This window comes from Heloderma suspectum, chromosome 5 (assembly GCF_057233095.1).
Source record: "Heloderma suspectum isolate Gila_16-S chromosome 5, 16-S_ref, whole genome shotgun sequence".
NCBI lineage: Eukaryota > Metazoa > Chordata > Lepidosauria > Squamata > Helodermatidae > Heloderma > Heloderma suspectum.
In genome coordinates this window covers 172,335,659-172,353,978 of record NC_139462.1, presented here as the reverse complement: position 1 = coordinate 172,353,978, position 18,320 = coordinate 172,335,659, and positions in this window count along the sequence as shown.

The window sequence follows — 18,320 nt, the reverse complement described above, 5'->3', positions numbered from 1 at the left end:
TGGGGGGTGGGGAAGGCCAGACGGCACATAACAGTGCTTCCATCATCCCCTCCCCACCCCCAGGAACACCTCCTTTCCCCCCAATCCATGCTTCTCTTACAAGTGTGGCTCTGGGGATGAACTGCGCCACCTATGAGCTGGCTCCTAGCTCGGTTCCCAGAAAATGAAAAATCCTATGGCCGTCTAGCCACTGACTAGCGGCCATAGGAGTGTGCCTTAAAGCAAATGTCAAAAAGTTACTTTCAGTATACCTTCGGGGCCAGCTACATCTGGTAAAAATATACATGGCGGGTTTCAGTGAAAATCACTCCTTGCCTAAAAGAGGGTTTTGAAAGATGTGATATGTGTTTTATTTATAACAAGCTGTTGTTAAAAGTTGTTGTTTTATACAGATAAAATGTTGTATCCCAGAAGTCTTTTAAAAATGTGAAGGTCAGATTGAAATGAACATCACTTATTTGTGTGTGTGTGTGTGTGTGTGTGTAGGTTTCTCGCTTTCAGCAGGAGACTAATAAATATTACACTTTTTTACACCAAAGATCTTTCTACTGCTTTCTTTTACTTCAGGGGCCATCTCCAGAGAAATGAAACTAAATCTACAAGAAAAACATAGGCATAAAATATAAGCAGTTTTACTAGAAGGAATGCCTAAGAACAGACACAAATCTCACAGGACAGACAACAGGTGCATAAACCTATTCATAGACCATTTTACACACACGGCAGGATAGAAACAGGTAGCATACTGTACATTGAAAGGCCAATGTGGCTTACAGCTACCAACCAGTGGCTTTTCTGACATTGTGGATCCACCATCTCATGTCCAATATTCATTTATTTTTTCTTGTTCACTTGAAGCAGACACTGAAAGGAACTCTCTCATGCAGACTTCAAAGGCCATTTATTTTGTTTTTTCTATTTATTACTTTTTCACTGCAGCTTATAGACCTGTATAAAATAAAACTAGCTATATTTTAGAGAGTTAATTATACCATGTCACTTGTGTAGGTCTGTCACAGCAATGTGATATACTGCGTAACAGGCTAAAGGGTTATGGGCGTATTCATCATGAGGTAATTCAAAGGAAACAACAGAGTTATTTTTGCAGAACATACCTGACAGTGCAATCTTAAGTGGGATGGGGGTGAAAAGTGGCAGATCCTGTGCAATGTCCAAAGCCCTGCTGGCTCATGCTGCCTAGGGCAGGAGCAGACTTACCGGATTTCCTGCTGTACACTTTCATTTTGTTTTCATTCGCCCACCCACTCCACCCAATTGGTTCCACTAGTGGGAATTTTGTTATACCAGCTCCAGCCCAGTGTGTGTGTGTTTGTATGTGTGCCAATCCTGGTGTCTCCCCAGTGGGAGGCACCAAGATTGATACAAGCACACTGGGCTGGAGCCGGAGTAACAGAATTCTCACTAGTGGACAAAGGGGTTTGGGATCCAGTCGATCCAAGACCATTTCTCTCCCATCCCAGCCCCACCCAGGGCCTTTAGTTTTTTTTACCATGGGTCTACCTACAGAGTTTTCTGTGGTTGCAAATGGGGCCTCCGGGGTGGACTCTCCTGCCAGAAGAGCTCCCCATAGAGGGGGACCTCCACCAAATCTGTCCAAGGGGTCTAGGATTTCTCTACATGGAAAGAAAATCTGAAGTAACGTCATGTTCAGTATCCTTCATTGGGTGGGGCCATAGCTCAGCGGTAGAGCCCCTGCTTTGCATGCAGAAGGTCCCAGGTTCAGTCCCTGACATCTCCAGGTAGAACTGGAAAAACTCCTGCCTGAAGCCTCAGAGAGCCGCTGCCAGTCAGTGTCAACAGTACTGGGCTAGATGGACCAATGGTCTGAATCAGAGTAAGGAAGCTTCCTATGTTCCTATCCTATATTTGGATTGGATGTGGAATGACCTTCCCAGAGATGCTTGCCTGGCATCTACATTGTGCTCTTTTCAGAGCCAGGTGAAGACCGTCTTACCTTCCCAGGCATTTTAGTCTTTCAGTTTCTGTTGTTTTAAATCTGTTACTGTATTTTAAATCTTTGCACTGCTGCTAGATTTTATCTTGGTTTTTATGTTTGATTTTATACTGTAATTTTAAACTTTTATATTGTATTTTATCACGTTGTATTTTATAGGGATGTACGAATCCCTTACCTGGCTCCGCGCAGGGGCATCCGCGGTGCGGGGGAGGAGCTCTGTCCCTCTCCCCGGAATTCTGCCCGGCCGGCTCCGCTCCGCGGCCAAGCCGCAGAGCCGCTGGCCAACTCCAGCCACCCGCAGCCGGACATCCGTAGCCGCCGCCATTTGCATCCCTGTATTGAGCCGTGATAGGCTACGTAAATATTTATGTAGCCTATCACGGCAGGGGGAAAAAACCCCGCATACTCAAATGGTGGTGGCTACCGCCATTTGCGTACGCTCGGTTTTTTTCCCCCCTGCCGTGATCGGCTACTTAAGTATTTACGTAGCCTATCACGGCAGGGGGAAAAAAAATTTTTCACCCTGCTGTGATAGGCTACATAAATACTTACATAGCCTATCACGGAAAGGGGGGAAAAACCCAGCGTATGCAAATGGCGGTAGCCGCCGCCATTTGCATATGCTGGGTTTCCCCCCCCCCGCCATGATAGGCTACATAAATACTTACGTAGCCTATCACAGCCTCCGCAGGGACACAAATGGCATCCCTGCGTTAGCCGTGATAGGCTACGTAAGTATTTACATAGCCTATCACGGCTTGAAGAGGAGGAAGCGAATGGCAGCCGCAGGACGGCTGCCATTCGCAAAGCAGCACGGACAGGAGCAGGTAAGTGCTCCGTTTCATGCGCCTTTCATGGGGTGGGGGCAGCAGGGACTTCATCCCGCATGCCTTTCGTGGGGTGGGGGGGCGGGGGCTTCATTCCGCAATGGATTTCGGGGGGGCCGAATGCACTGGCATTCGGCCTCACCGAGATCCGTCGCAGAATTCTCTGACATCCCTAGTATTTTATAGTTTTAATCGTTGTGAACCACTCAGAGAACTTCAGCAGTTGGGCAGTATAGAAATGTAATAAATAAATAAAATAAAAAATAAAAACATACTATAATCCGTTAAGTTTTGTTTCAATGCCCAGTATCATCTTTAAACCAAGCATTACTTGGAAGGGAGTTATGCCTGGTGCCAACATTGCATACCAATTCTTAAAATCAATAAATTGCTGTGAAGTTTGTGTGTAGTAATCAGTTCAGGATACATTTAATAAACTTTGGTTTTTACTGATTTTTCTTTGACACTTTTAAAAAGGACACTGTGTCCTTTGAGTGTTTTGAAAATGTTATAGGCAAGTTTGGTGACAGCAAATGACAAGCATTGTACTTGGATCTCAGAAAGCCATGATAATAATGGGACATGACAGGTACCCCACTCAAAAGTTAACAGTTCTGCTCTTAGAAACAGATCAAACACCATGGCCAAGATTAATCAAAATGCTGCAAAAGCACCAAGTACAGCAGAAATATTTCAGGAGTGCCAAAACTGTGGTCTTTATTTCCCTAACTAGTTTGAATCCCAAATCTGGTTTGTTTGTTTATAAACAGAAATCAAATCTGACACCTTCGAAAAGATCAACATGATTTAAAACATTACTGATTTTTTAAAAACTAATTTTGAATAAAATTTTACATAAACCTATATAAAGCTAATACAATATAATACTATATTATTGTTGGTTTGGACACTTCTAATTTCAAGTCTTCACCAGGTTTTGAAGCTGGGGTGCTTCAAGATGAGAATTTTATCCTGCAAGCACTGTGCCTCAAAAATGGGATTTTATGGTGGATCCAGATGTTACCTTCCATTTGTTATCCTCCCATGTTTTCCCACCTTTAGGTCCATTCTTTTTCTTACCAGAAAATATCCATTAAGGAAGAAAAGAAAGAATAGATGTATAGTGCTTTTTGCTTTGTAGCACTAGGAGCTTTCCATCTAGAATCACCCTGAAGGCACCATCTTATGGACGTTTAGACAGAAAAAAGTCCTACAACTCCCAGCATTCCCCAGCCAGCCATGCTTGGATCTGTAGGACTTTTTTCTGTCTAAACGTCTGTAGGATTGCGCCCTTAGTCACCTGTCCTGTCTATTGCCTTTCGTTTTTTGTGTGACCTCCAGAGTATGTACACACACCCCAAACTCTTTTCCTTCCCCATATGCTTGCAATCTTAGAAATAAAACATAGGGTTGGATCCAGATTTAAGCTGGATCAACTGCACTAGTGAAAGTAGACTTACCTACCCCCATTCAACCACCTGAAGATGCTACACAGAGCCTGCTGAATGGAGTGAGCTGTGATGTGGGCCGGGGGGGGGGGGGGCGGAATCCCCAAAATTAAGGTGGAGGGACCTTCCATGAGTGGAGTCCAGAAGACAGATCCTAAATCCAACCTGAATCTTAAAATGGCCAAAACAGACTGGACAGTTTGTTATCTCAGGCTGCATTGGATAATATAGCCAAGCCTGTTCAAATTGTTCCAGAAGGTCTTTCTGGTGCATGAATTAGCATGCAATATTCAAGGTACGCTGGACTACTGACTAGGACCATAGAGCTTCTCCATTCACTTTAATGAAGAAGGCACCTCTGCTCTTGCTTCTCTTCCCACCAGGTCAAAGTAAATGGGGAAGAAACATCAAGGTATACAGGGTGATCGTCATCATGGCATTGAAAATATGATCAAGAAAACACACTGATTTCGAGGATAAGACAGCTTCAAACTGTCTTATCAAGGTGAAGGAACTACCAATTAATATTATAGCAATTTGTTAACAGGCTGATAGGTCACAGCTAGGACTAAGTTTTCCCTCCCCCTTTACCAATGACTAGGGACTGGAATTACATCTCAGCTCAGTGTTTGGTAATGCTCCTATCACAAACAAACAAACAAAAACAGTAGCAAAGTACTGCAGCAAAAATATTATTTGACTCTCAACAGAAGCTAGCTCCAGAACTCTGCTTCTTCAGATCCCTGGGGAAGTTCAAGACATAGTACTCACCAGAGTTGAACTAATCAAAACCACTGATGGCACAAACTACCCAAGGCAGTCAGCACAGAGGCTGGAGCAAATAAAATGATCAAAGGTTTGAGACTAACATCCAGCTCAATAAAAATGTCACAGTGATCTGCCCTGTCCTCCGTGCTCAGGAGTGCGGAGTGGCTGAAAAGGGGCAGGGCTGGGGGCGTTCCAGGGTGGGGAAAGCAGGTCTGCCTATGTGTCATACAGCAGCCTCCTCTCCAGCTCAACCCCCGCCCCCCGCGACTAGACAGCCGAAAACGGCTGTCTCGCAGGAAAAGCAGGGCAGGAGAGGTGCAGAGGGAATTATCCCCTGCCCCCGTGCTTCTCCTGCCTTGCTTTGGATAGGTGGTCACCTCCGAGTTTGGAGGCAGCCGCCTATCTAGATAGGATTGTGCCCTTACTTAATTCTTGAAAAAGCATTGCATATAGGTCAACTTGCTAGAATAAATTAAATTATTGCAAACATTCTGTATAAGAAACACATGTGTTAGCACAATTGGAAATCAGGATGGTTTTTCCAATGATATATTGATAATGGCTGTCAGAATGTAGTTTACTGACTGTGACCTTACTATAATGAATTATGTACAAAAGAAGCTCCACTATTGTCTAGTGATGTTGGAGAAATCCATAGCGGATTCAAATGACTTTAGATTTCTATGAATCTGACCTGCGGACTCTGCAGTGGACTGGCATCTTCCAAGTTGTGCAAATTCTGCGGACCCGCAGATTGTTTTCTTGCCAGAATTGTATGCAAATTTAATCATACAAAAGTATGAAAGTTACTGGAAAATATGCAATATAATATATATGCAATTAAAAAAAAAAACACAACCAAACACATCATTTATGCACCTCTGATCTTTCTTCAGCCTCTGCTGCATAGCACTCTTTTTATGCACTCTGCTCATTGATTGTATGGTGAGCTAAGAAAAATACACAAAATGTTACATGCTAGCAAAAGTTAGCAGACTTTTTGCATACTTTTCCAAAGGAGGGAAAAATCTAATTCCATCAATGAATGGATGACGGAATGAAAGATGCCTGACAATCCACGAAACACAGACAGAAGTGATTAAAGAAAATTTGTACATCCTTACTGTTGCCTATGGATGTCAAGATCCATAATTGCAAACCATGGCATAATGAGTAAAGGGAAAGTTTACTGGTTTTACTTTGATTTCCCTGTAATCCACTCCTAGGCCATGAACTGGAGGCCTTATCCATGGCTTCAGCATTGCCATTGCCAACTTCTCCACCCATTCTCCCTATCTTCTAGTTGTTACCTTGCTATGGACAAACATCAGCCACTAGTTAATGGGGCTGTGAAATATTTACCCACATGTGCAACTGGTTTCAGCATTGCAAAATTTTTGCCATCCTCCTCAATGCTATGAGTTTGTACTCAATTGCATTCTGCTGTATTTCTGACTCAGGTTTCCATTTGTTATTACTTACTCTTTTCACAACTTACCCTGACAAGCGCTGGAGGCATTGAGCCAAACACATTAAACATACATTGTGTGTTTTAATTATTTTTATTTCTAATATTTTACCTGTTCTGCCACTGGTTTTAATTCCTCAATTTTATAAGCCACCTTGAAAATCTTGGTTTAAAGATTAAAAGTAACTAACAAATCTTAAGCAATGAAGGCTGCTCTCCTATGTACATCAGAGTAAGTCCCACTGAGCTGAATGAGGCTTACCACTTTCAGACATTGCACTGTAAATCATAAAATTAGGCTGCAGTCCTAGACCCAGCTTGCTGTGAGTAGGCCCCACTGAACTCAGCAAGACTAACTTTTGAGTAGACATGTATGATTGCATCATCAGAATTCATAGTGTTCAAACTTTCATCTATCTGTCTGTCTGTCTGTCTGTCTGTCTGTCTAAAAACTGGGTTACTCTAGATTTACACCAATGTAGAAGACAATGATATCTGAGCCATGTGGTTGCTTTTCAATACTATTTTTATTCTGTGACCTATTTAAGCTGTTGCATTTGTCAGAGGAAAGAAAAGCTTCTGTTGTTAACACTGAACTATGCATTTCACTGTCACCTTTTGCATTCTCGACAGATGATTCCATAAATGAGAAAAAAAACCCCGAACAAATAGAGGATTTGTTGTATCCCATAATAATGCCTCATCATCCAGAGAAATAATCACCAGCCTATCTTAACTGCATACAATATTAAAAATTAAACTTGTCTTGAGTTATTACTGAAAGCTGCATCGTGACATTATTTTAGCCCTTTTCTACATTTGGCATTTATCATGTGGTTATCATTTCCTACACATGTTTGTTTACAGATTCTTTAGATAACATTAAGACCCACCAGTTTCGCTTCAGTGTCAAACCAGCACTTTCATCCAGTTGTTTTAGAGCAGGGAAAAATGTGGCCGTTAATTGTGGAAGCAAGAGAAAGTGAGATTTCCACTTGTGTATTTGCACTATTTCACTATACCACAGTGCCACCTAGAGGTTATGCAGCAGAAAGCAGGAAAGGAAACACTCCTTGCATAGTGCTTGGACCTCAATTCTGCGATGAAACTGAAAGTGGATACATGAGATTAACCGCCAATTAACAGCCTCATGTAGAAAAGCTCTCAGTGGCCTGGGCTGCAAGCCATATCAGTAAACACCTCTATGTTTGTCCACCATGTCTGCAAAATCTAGTATATGATTATATGACACAAGTGGGACCTGCAACAAGATGTTTCAGTGTACCCTCACGTCCTAAAAGAAACGTTCAATGTGCCTTTCAGCGGATACCCTCCTCCAGACCACTCCACTCCATTCCATCCCCACCCCCTGCTGCTGCTGCCCTTCCTGTTTTCTTCTCCAACTGACACTCAATATTTCATGATTTGTGATGAGCACTGAGCATGCTCAGCTCTCTTTGGGCTGTTTTTAAAGGTCCGTCTTTAAAGGTCTTTTTTGTTTTTGTACTTCTGCAAACCTAGGGGTTCCCCTGAGCATTCTGATACCTCACTGCTGTTTTGCAGTGGCCTCATTGGGGCTCTAATCCAGTTGGCACCCACCACCTGAGTTTGCTATTAGAGAGAGTGATATCAACAGACTAGAAACCTGATTCAACAATCCAACAGCCTGTTTTCTGTCCTGAAGTACTGGTTACTAAACAATGTATATGTTGTCTTGTAATTCTGAGGGGTTTTCAGGCATTCATTCTGAGAAGAATGACGGATGGGTAGAGCTGTAGGTCTGCCTCCAACTCTGCCTCTACAGCTGTAGACATGGAGCATCTGTTTAGTCATTCTAATGAATGTGTGTAGGTTGGGGCATCTGTTGCTACAGTGCCTCTCCCATACATGATTATTCTACTCAGAATGAGTGCCTGAAAAAAGTACCAAGGTTGCATTCCCACTTTTGACTTGTGGGGAAAGGAGAGGTGAAGAGTTCTTAATCTATCTTTGCCATTTTCTGCTTATATGGTGTGAGCAGTGAATGACGTGACCCTAACAGCCAAGTGGCAAATATGTTTCCTGTCCTTTCCACCTACAGATACCCACCACACTGCTCATTTAAAGCCAACAAGAAGAATGTGGGAGGAGGGTTGTGGCTGTGTGGACTAACCCTGCCCTCACTGCTGATGCTGCCATGGCCACCCACCACCACCACCACCAATGTTTCCCCGCTGTACATGTATTTGGCAGGCATGGGAAAGGGCTCTATGTGCACACTAACTACTGTACTCATGTAGAACTCCTCTACGTGAGGGCTGGATCTGGCCCAGTCATGAACAACAACATCATTAGCTTTGATGTTCACCAGAAAGAAGTGGCAGGTAGCAGAGCTGTGTGTGAGGAAAAGAACAGAGGCCATTGGATGAGGCGAGTACTCCATGAGGTGGGGCAGGAGATGCCTTAATCTAGCCTTTCCCAGCCTCTCCAGAAGTGTCGGGCTATAGATGCGTTCTCTCCAGAAGTGTTGGACGATAACTCCCATATGCTGGCTGGGAATTATGGGAATTTCAGTCTAACACATCTGGAGGGCACCAGGTCGGGGAAGGCTGGATTAATCCTTGGAATAAACACACATGCAGAGACATGTGTGTTTATTCAGAGAGAAACTGACTCCCAGGACCATGGAGATTTGGGCAGTGGTGCCAGTGGCCTGGCTTGAACTGGGAGTTAGCTCCATTGAGCACAGTGGGGGAAAACATGTTTCTGAGTAAAAATGCATACAATTGCTCTTCAAGTCATGATTAACAGACAGAGCTGGTCAAGGGTAGGCATGATTGGGCACCTGCTGAAGGGCACCAGCACACACCCCAGCAGGGGCCCACCGGCCAGAGTCCCCTGGACTTGCTCCTCCTCTTCACCACTGTGACCTGCTTATTCATCTGCCTCTTGATATGGTCCAGACAACGGTGGTGGTGAGAAGGAGAAGCAGCAGATGCCACTGCCTATTTGCTCATTGGATCTCTGCCTGTCAAACAAGCAAGTGGTAGCAATCATGAGAAAGTGGATGAGGAGCAATAGCAGCTGTGACAATGCCAGTGAGAAGGTGGACTCACTGAAGGAGGGGAGCCATTGAGGGTGTCTTGTCCAAGCCCCCCCCAAAACCTGGAGCCAGCACCGTTAGCAGCAATATACATCCCATGTTCTGGGGCATTGCGTTACATATCATCCCACTTCATTTACGAACACATAGACTGGCGTTGGCTCTTTAGCTAAACTTAGTATCTGTGGTCATTACACAGAAGTCCACCATCAGGATGAAGAAACAAAGCATATAGACACACAAGCAGCAGTGGCACAGGAAAAGCAGCAAGTGGTAGAATATGAATGTTACAGTGAGAGTCCCAGATGTGGAGAATGTCAAGAGTTTACAAGGCAGTGCTGAAGATCCCTCATGCATCTGGTGGATGTGCACAACTGTAGAAATAAACTGGGGAAGATGCACAGTTATCTAATGGCCCTAATCAACCTGGCAATGTGTTAAGTATGCAATGACTGAATGTGTGTAGGATTGTCAATATTCCCTTGCTACTGTTGACAGCCTCCATGTCGCTAACAATCACGCTTGTTTTTATTTTTGTTCTATATTTACTTTTTGCCTGGTAATATTCCAGAGTACTTACTGTGATCTGGAAGAAGTAGCATTGTAGGAGTTTGATTTTTCCATTTGCTACCTAGAGAGTAGGAAAGAAAGAAAGAAAGAAAGAAAGAAAGAAAGAAAGAAAGAAAGAAAGAAAGAAGTGTGTGTGTGTACTGGCTCACCCTCTCCTGCATTGGGCAGATGGTTGGTTTGCAAAGATTTGCATTTGCAGATGATGGGGGCTCCTCTGGCTGTAAAGCAGTTCAGCACAGCCCCGGAGAGGATGGACCAATCTTTATTTGCAGCTCTCTCATTTGCTGCATATTTACTCAGGATCAAGTCCCATTGTACTCAGTGGACGTATTCTCTAGTAAGTGTGCTTAGACACCCCTTCCCTCCTCATGTGCACACATTTTGCCCATCCCTTCTTTGCTCTTGAACCGAAGACTAACTGTACTTGCCTTGGGTCCAGGCACATTCTGAAGAAAATACAGAAATAAAACGAACAGTGTGTTGTCAAGTGCATCTGTTAAGTTTTGGTCCATGTAAAAATCTTGGTTTAGCCATCAAACCAATAGGTGCTTTTCAGTGAGAGGCTGAGAGCAGTTAGGCAGGCAAGAAGCTCAGTCTTAAAGACAGTGTAATAGGTTCAGGAGAAATCCGTTTAACCCCTTGTGTTATTTGTGTAGTCTGTCACCTACTGAGCTGTTATGTGCACTGTCACCCTCTGGCCATCCATGGTGGTAATATGAATTCAGCAGGGAACAGGCTAGCAGACCCCCTGTCTGGCAATCTACCAATATGCTCCAGAGAGCAAAATCCTACTCAGGGTAGGATTCTGAGGCAGACGTCCGGGGCCCCACTCAAACAGAATAAGCAGGAGGGCTCCCAAATGCAGCAAGACTTGCTTACCACATTTTGAAGTAAGTATGTTACCATCTAGGGAGCCTCCCCAATAAGACCATTAAACTCAGAGTCTAACATTACCTGACTGCACAACTGCTAGAGATTAAGGCATCTGTGTCCTGCTGTCAGTGGTTCATGACACCTAGTATGTTACAAATGGCTTGGGAAAATCACTCTCCCTCCAGCTGCAATCCTACGCATGCTAACCTAGAAGTAAGTCCCACTGAACATAGTAGGACTATGAGTAAACATGCACAGGATAGTTCTGTCAGATTTAGCCCTCCTTCCCCCTAAAGGGGAATATAATAGTCTCACAGGGCTGTTATGAAAATGAATGTTATGATCACAACTACAAAGCATGTTGCATGTGTGGTAAAGTTATTAAAATCAAACAAGGAAAAAAGTTAGGTAGAATTTTGTTCTTTGAAACTGAAAGATGCAATATCTGGCTACCTCATCTCAGAACTTCTAAAGCAAAGAAACATCTGAAGCAAGCACTAGCCTCAATGAGTTCTGTATTGATTTGGTGTGTCAATGCTGAAACAAATGTTTGTTTTTGTCTGGGAGACGAGTTCTTTAAATGGGCACCCACTGCATCTTAGACATTGAATTATAGGCAGACTTGTTGTTTGCGTGACTCCTATTATTTTATGTACGCTTTCAGAAAACAAACTGTATTTGGTGTGGATTTAAGATGAACAATGCTGTAAATCAAACATATTGACAGAATAAGAGCCAGAAATTCTCCCTAGTTTTATTGTAGCATAGTTTTAAAATTATAAAGGGGCATGTGGACTTTGCAAATGTTGCCTGCTGCAGATGTAATGCCGACTTCCTGCAGTCTATGGTTTGCTCTAGGGATGGAGGAGAAATTTGTTTGATGGAAACTTACCTAATTTCTCACTTTTGAACCAATATGCAAACCAAAACTCAGTGATCTTTTGAAATTCACACTTCCCCAAATTTTACAGCAGAGTTCTCCAATCAAAAAATGAGTACAAAATGCATATATTAGGGGGGGAAATAGACACACACACACACACACACACACACACACACATACATATATATATATATATATGTATGTGTGAGAGAGAGAGAAAATAATATTCAAAAATGGATATTAGGAAAAATGCTTGCAAAAATGCTTGCAAAAACATGAATCTTAGACAAAATTGTATGCAAAAATGCACATATTAGGAGAAATGTGCACCAAAATGCCTACAAATGTTCATACAAACTTTTTTTCAATCCTCAAAGTTTGCATCAAACTGAACTTAAGACTGGAAAAATTCTCAAAGCTTGGGATGAACTGAAGACTAGAAAAATGAGGAACCAAGAGAAACCAAAATTGACAAATTCATCCATCCCTAGTTTGCACATAGGAAGGCAGATTCAGTAACACATGCTCTTTCTCCATTCCACCTTCCCCTCCCACATAAATTCTTCCTTCCATTCTCACCACTAAGGGAGCAATCCTATGTGGATAGGCAGCTGCCTCCGAACAGAGAGGCGACCACCTATCCAATGCACAGTGGGAGGAGTGTGGAGTGGATCCTCTCCTCCACACTCCAGCCACCCTGCATTCATGCCAATTTCAGCTGTCTAGCTGCAAGACGTCAGAGCATGAGGTGGGGAAGCCGGACAATGCACAGGAAGTGTTGTACTGCCACTTTCGCATTCCCTGCTCCACCCCCAGGAATGCCCCATTTTGCCCTGCTCCACGCTGCTCTTCCGAGCCTGGAGCCCAGGGACGATCTGCACCACCTACGAGGAAGTGGAAGAAGGAGCGGAGAGGCGATTATCTGGGAATTGAGGGATCCTGTGGCCATCTAGCTGCTATCTAGCAGTCACAGGATTGCGCTCTAAGTATGACACTGTCCATGCTATCTGGAGATAATGGCAGTTAGTCCAGCAACACCTGGGGAGTAAAGGTTGGTAACCACTGGTACATTCGCACTGGTACATCTGTATCTTAAACAGGGCCTAAAGTGGGATATGCGCACATGATTTCAGTAAATAGTCTCCTTGTAGAGAGAAAGTAGAAAATTCACACATTTTCATACAGAGTGGCTGAATAGTATAGATGTAGGGGACATCTTTTAAAATGTTTCTTTTAAAATGTTCTAATTGTTTTAACATGGTATTTTATTCTTTTATCTTTGTTGTTCACGGCTCTGAAAACTTTTGATGTAGAGTGGTATATAAATATTGTAAATAAAATAAATAAATACATATATATATAATAATCTGCATACATGCATACACACACACACGTGTGTGTGTGTGTACATATACTGTATATGTATATGGCAGTTCATGTTATCAACAGACATACATCATGTCCTATATAACTTGTTGCCTTTGTATATTAAACAGTTTTGTGGCTTATTTTTTTTTTAGATGTTCATTTTCTTCTTCTTGCTTTGGCTGCTCTGATTGCTTCAGAGTTTAGGAAAAGAATTTGAAATGAAGCTGTTATATGATACATCAAATACAATCGCTACATTTCCATAATTGAAAGGTGCTGCGGTAAATTTCACATTGTGAAAGCCTCATAAACCAAACAGATTATTCAATTTCTTCAAGTCATTTTGAAAGAAGCAAATGGCTGAAGCTATTTAGATGTTATTTTCTATTGTGTTTTTTGTGGGGTTTTTTGTGTGGTTTTTTTTTGCTTTTTCAAACAGCAGTAAAGTGACATATTGGGAAAAGGGAGAGAGGGAGAAAAGGGTGCTTTTAATATATATTCTCTTGATTATGAATTCATTTTGGCACTACTATCAACCTATGCAAGGATATTGTCTTGCAAAATGCAATGTTCAGTGAGATAAACATATATGCATATCTGCTGCCATTTTAAAATAATGGGGAAGGGGGTGCAAATAGTATACAAACAGAAGAGTTAAATAAAAATGTCTTCCGCTGGCCCTGAAAACAAAACAACAGTAGTGCCTGGGATTTCAAGAGGCGGGGATTTCCATAGAGAGGGAGCCAGTACTCTGAAGGCTGTATCTCTGAGTGGAGTCCAGACAGACTGAAGGTCCATATGGAATTACCAGGAACGCCTCATCTGACTACTTCAGTGACTGGGCAGGCTGGTAAGGGAGAAAGTGCTCTCTCATATAGTGCCTTTCCCTAATCAGGGTTGGGTGGTTATCTGCCACGCCTGATGCTGATGATGACTCCAAAGTTGGGTTGCCTGTTTAGGTGAAAGCCACTTGGAGGGATGTGAGGAGGGTAGGAGTTTGCTCCCCATTTGCTCCTGGGAAGGAGGAGTTAGATTGTTAGACTTGAGTGCCTTTAGGGGGCATCATGGCCCTGGAAGGTTTGGGGATGTAAGGGGGGGTATCTAATTTTATTATCTAATTTTGAGTCCCTCCTGGAGAGTATGGTGGTCTTGGAAGGAGAAGTGACGTGAGCAAATGGTATTGGCTAAGTTTGCTTGTTAATCCTCTGCCACTTAGTTACAGTTTGGTTGTTCTGCTTCTTGGCTTTCTCTTGTTTTATTGTTCTGTTGGTGGAAGTGATATAACTACCCAATATTTATGCTCTTTTGATCTGTGGTAGCCACATCTGCCCTCTATAACTTCACTTACAATTATGTTCACTGCTAAACCAAGCAAGTAGGTCAAAATATCTAAAACCAATAGGGTACCAGAGTTGCAAGAGACACTGAACTTTGTATCAAGTCACCAGATAATTCCCTGGGATCTCCTTGAACAAATTAGTACATAAATTCCTATGAGTGATGTTGACACAGGGCCTGCCTATATTGAACAGAGTACAACACTAATTTTGACAGCTTCATAATTGAGTTAGCAAGGAACTTGGGAAGACTACACTTAGACATTTATATTATTCTGAATATTACATTCCTAGCCAACCCAGAATGGACCTAAATTACTGTGAGGAAACTGAGGTAAAGGTTTAGCTATTTTTTTTCCCCAGTGATGGGGTTAATGGAGAGCTTTGACTATTGGGCTGTAGAGAAATGTAAAGGGGGGACCTGTATGTCTTTTACTTGAAGCTTGAGCTAGAAGAGAGATACATTATAAACATGGTGTGCTGGTGGGGTAGCAGTTATTGTTACCATTGAGAGGTGAATATGAGGCCCAGTTTCTTTCTTATATATATGACAGTTGGATTGAAACTGATACCATCCGTTTGGAGAATAGCTGAACATTCTAAAGATGCCTATTGGTCCTGAATTTGAATGGAGGTGATTTGATGGAAAGTTGGTCACAACAAAGCTGACTGGCGGGAGAGTTCTGCTATGAGCAAATATAAGGAGCTGTTGAGAGGCATCTTGGGGAAAGTCTGTCGGGGAGACTTCATCAGGAGGTGACTTTGTGACAGGCTGGGGGAGGCAATGAACAGGAAGAGGAGCAGCCACAAGACCTCTCAGGGATACCCCCTCCCAACAAAACCTTCAGGCCTCTAAGTCTGACCCTTTTTTCCTTTTGCCTCTGTAGGCCTCAAACCTTCACAGGGGGTAAGAGGGTGGACCCAGGGGAAAGGTATATGGCCATCAGGGGAACTCCAAGGGGCTGGACTGGATCTCCAGGAAAGCTGGGTCTGGCCCTCACCCCTGACATAATGTGTCTGCCATGTAACAGCAGTATATATATTTTTCACAATATCTTGGAACAATATCAGTGTAGTTTTGGGTGTTGGAGGTTTGAAGGCTTATCTTCTTTTACTTAGTTTTGTATCCAGGAATGTATATATGAACGCTCTGAATCATCTGTGGCTCTGTCAAGGGTTTCCTCTTGTTAAACATTCTGTTTGTTCAGTCAGGGAAATGAAACAGCAAAACCTCTATGTTATTAATAAGTCCAGTCATAACTTGTCATCATAGCAAGAATGTCTAATGCTAAATATAAACTAGTCATAACCATAGTGCACATGCCATTTTATTAGCAAGATCAAGTTGGTCAATGTAAAATACATTTGAGTAAACTACAGCTCCATTTCCAGCATTTGAAGGGGTGGAGGGTACGGGGGTGGGGAATCTATTTGGTATTTTATTCCAGATAATATATTTGTTGACTCAAACAGTTTTTAAGGCTATGCACTGCTTCGGCCTGAAACCTGAAGTCGAAGGGGGCCACCTTGGGGCCCTTCCGAGGTGAAGCGGAGGGGGCACGAAGGGACCTGAAGCTGGTTGGGGACTCTCCAAAGCGCTTTGGTGTGCTTCAGCACCCTGGCCCAGCTGCACTGGCACCTCCAGCTCCTTACCTGAGCCATCGCGAGGAGTCACTGTCATTGTCACTGCCACGGCCGCCTCTGCCACTGCTGTCGCTGACTCCACCTTCACCACCCCCTCCACCTCTGCTGTCGCCACTGCTGCCGCCACCAGTTCCTGTGCCCTGGAGGCATTCTGGCTCTTGTTGCAGGGAGTCGCCATTTTAAAAATGGCGACTCCTTGCAGCAACAGCCGGTGCGTGTCCAGGGCTCAGGAGCTGGTGGCAGCAGGTGGCAGTAGTGGAGGTGGCGGCGGCTGCGGTGGCAGTGACGTCAATGGTGACTCCTCCTCATGATGGCTGCTGACACACATCCCAAGAGCCCAGGTAAGGAGCTGGGGGCTTGTGCAGCATGATGGGGGCATCAGGGGTCCCCCCAAAACAGGATTCAGCCATCCGAATTCCACTTCGGGTTCAGGGCCAAGGTGGATTGGGGGGCTCCAAATAAACCTGAACCAAATCGCTCCTCCCCGAAGTGGCTTTCAAGTCTGTTGGGGGGGGCATCCACAGCCCTAATAGTTTTCATACACTAGCAGGGTCATCAACAATCCCCTGCATTGTAGAAAAGTATATAAACAGCTGAGCATAAAACCACTGAAAAATGAGTCCAAATGTTTACATAGTGATTCTGTATTCATAAACTGAGGATGCACTGGGGATTCATTGACATAATATTTTCATGTTATCCAAAGAGAAGCACTATTTGAATTGATGGGAACATATAGAAAAATAGATTGTGCCCTCTCTGTGGTCAGGTTAAAATTACTGATTCAGAAAATCCATTCATGGATCAGTTAATCCATCCATGAAACCTTTTGGATCCTATATGCAAACCGCATCATTTATCTCCAAACATTTCTCATTGAGATTTTTCATTTGTCCAGTTTCTGGCTTTGTCATTTACCTCCTGTTTGCTTTTTGAGATGGAATAAATTGATACAACAAAGGCTTGGCAATGAGTCACTAAATCTGCTAGGATTATCAGGGTCAGAACTAAGACTGGTTCAAAGTCTTAGCTCTTCACATAACCAAGACTAGTTCAAATCCAAAGAAAATCATCACAGGGTCTCTAAAGATGTCCAAGGATAAAACCATTAAGGGTGCAGTCCTATGCATGTTTAGAGAAAAACAAGTCCTACAACTCCCAGCATCCCCCAGCCAGCTGGCTGGGGGATACTGGGAGTTGTAGGACTTGTTTCTGTCTAAACATGCATAGGATTACGCACTAAAGCTACAGAAAAGGCAAGGAGGAAGTGGGGTAGAAAAGAAAATGTTTGACATAGACATAGATGGACATAGACTCATAGGGTTGGCAGGGGCCTACAAGACTATCGAGTCCAACCCCCTGCTCAATGCAGGAAGCCTGATTCCCAGGCGGTCTCCCATCTAAGCACTAACCAGGGCTGACCCTGGTTAGCTCATGAGAACAGATGAGATTGGGCACATCCAGCCCTTTGCTCATCACATAATGCATTTCTACTGCTGAAGAAAGCTACCTCCCTTTGTAAACTATCTTACAAAACTGCCTGATGGCAGTCTATTTGGGAACCATAGCTCTGAAAAGAGCAGGATATAAGTATAATTACTAAAAATGCAGGGCTGGTGCAGGCTTATCAAATTGGGACATAGCTAAATAGAGCTGAAAGGTAGTTGCTAGTAGGGCTACACACCGCTTTGGTCTAAAACCCGAATAACATGTCGAAGCGGGCTAATTCAGATGTGCCTCGTTGCGATCAAAAACAGATCAGAATAGAAACGAGGCGTCCTGTAGCAAAGCAGCTCATCGACAAGGCACCCCGTCTGTAGCTCTTCTTATGCCTTCTGAACAGCCCAGACAGGCTGTCTCTAAGTTGTGTATCAAGTTGTGAAAGATCACGCCAAGGGGGAGGAGGAGGAGGAGGGAGGGGGAAGGGGCGAGGAGGCAGAGGCACCAAATGTATCCATTTGAGGGGGATCCGGCCACCAGGAGGGGCAGAAGATGAGGAGGGAGGGGGAAGGGGGGAGGAGGAGGAGGGAGGGAGGTTTGCTGTGAGTCAGCCTCCATTTGCTCATTGTGAGAG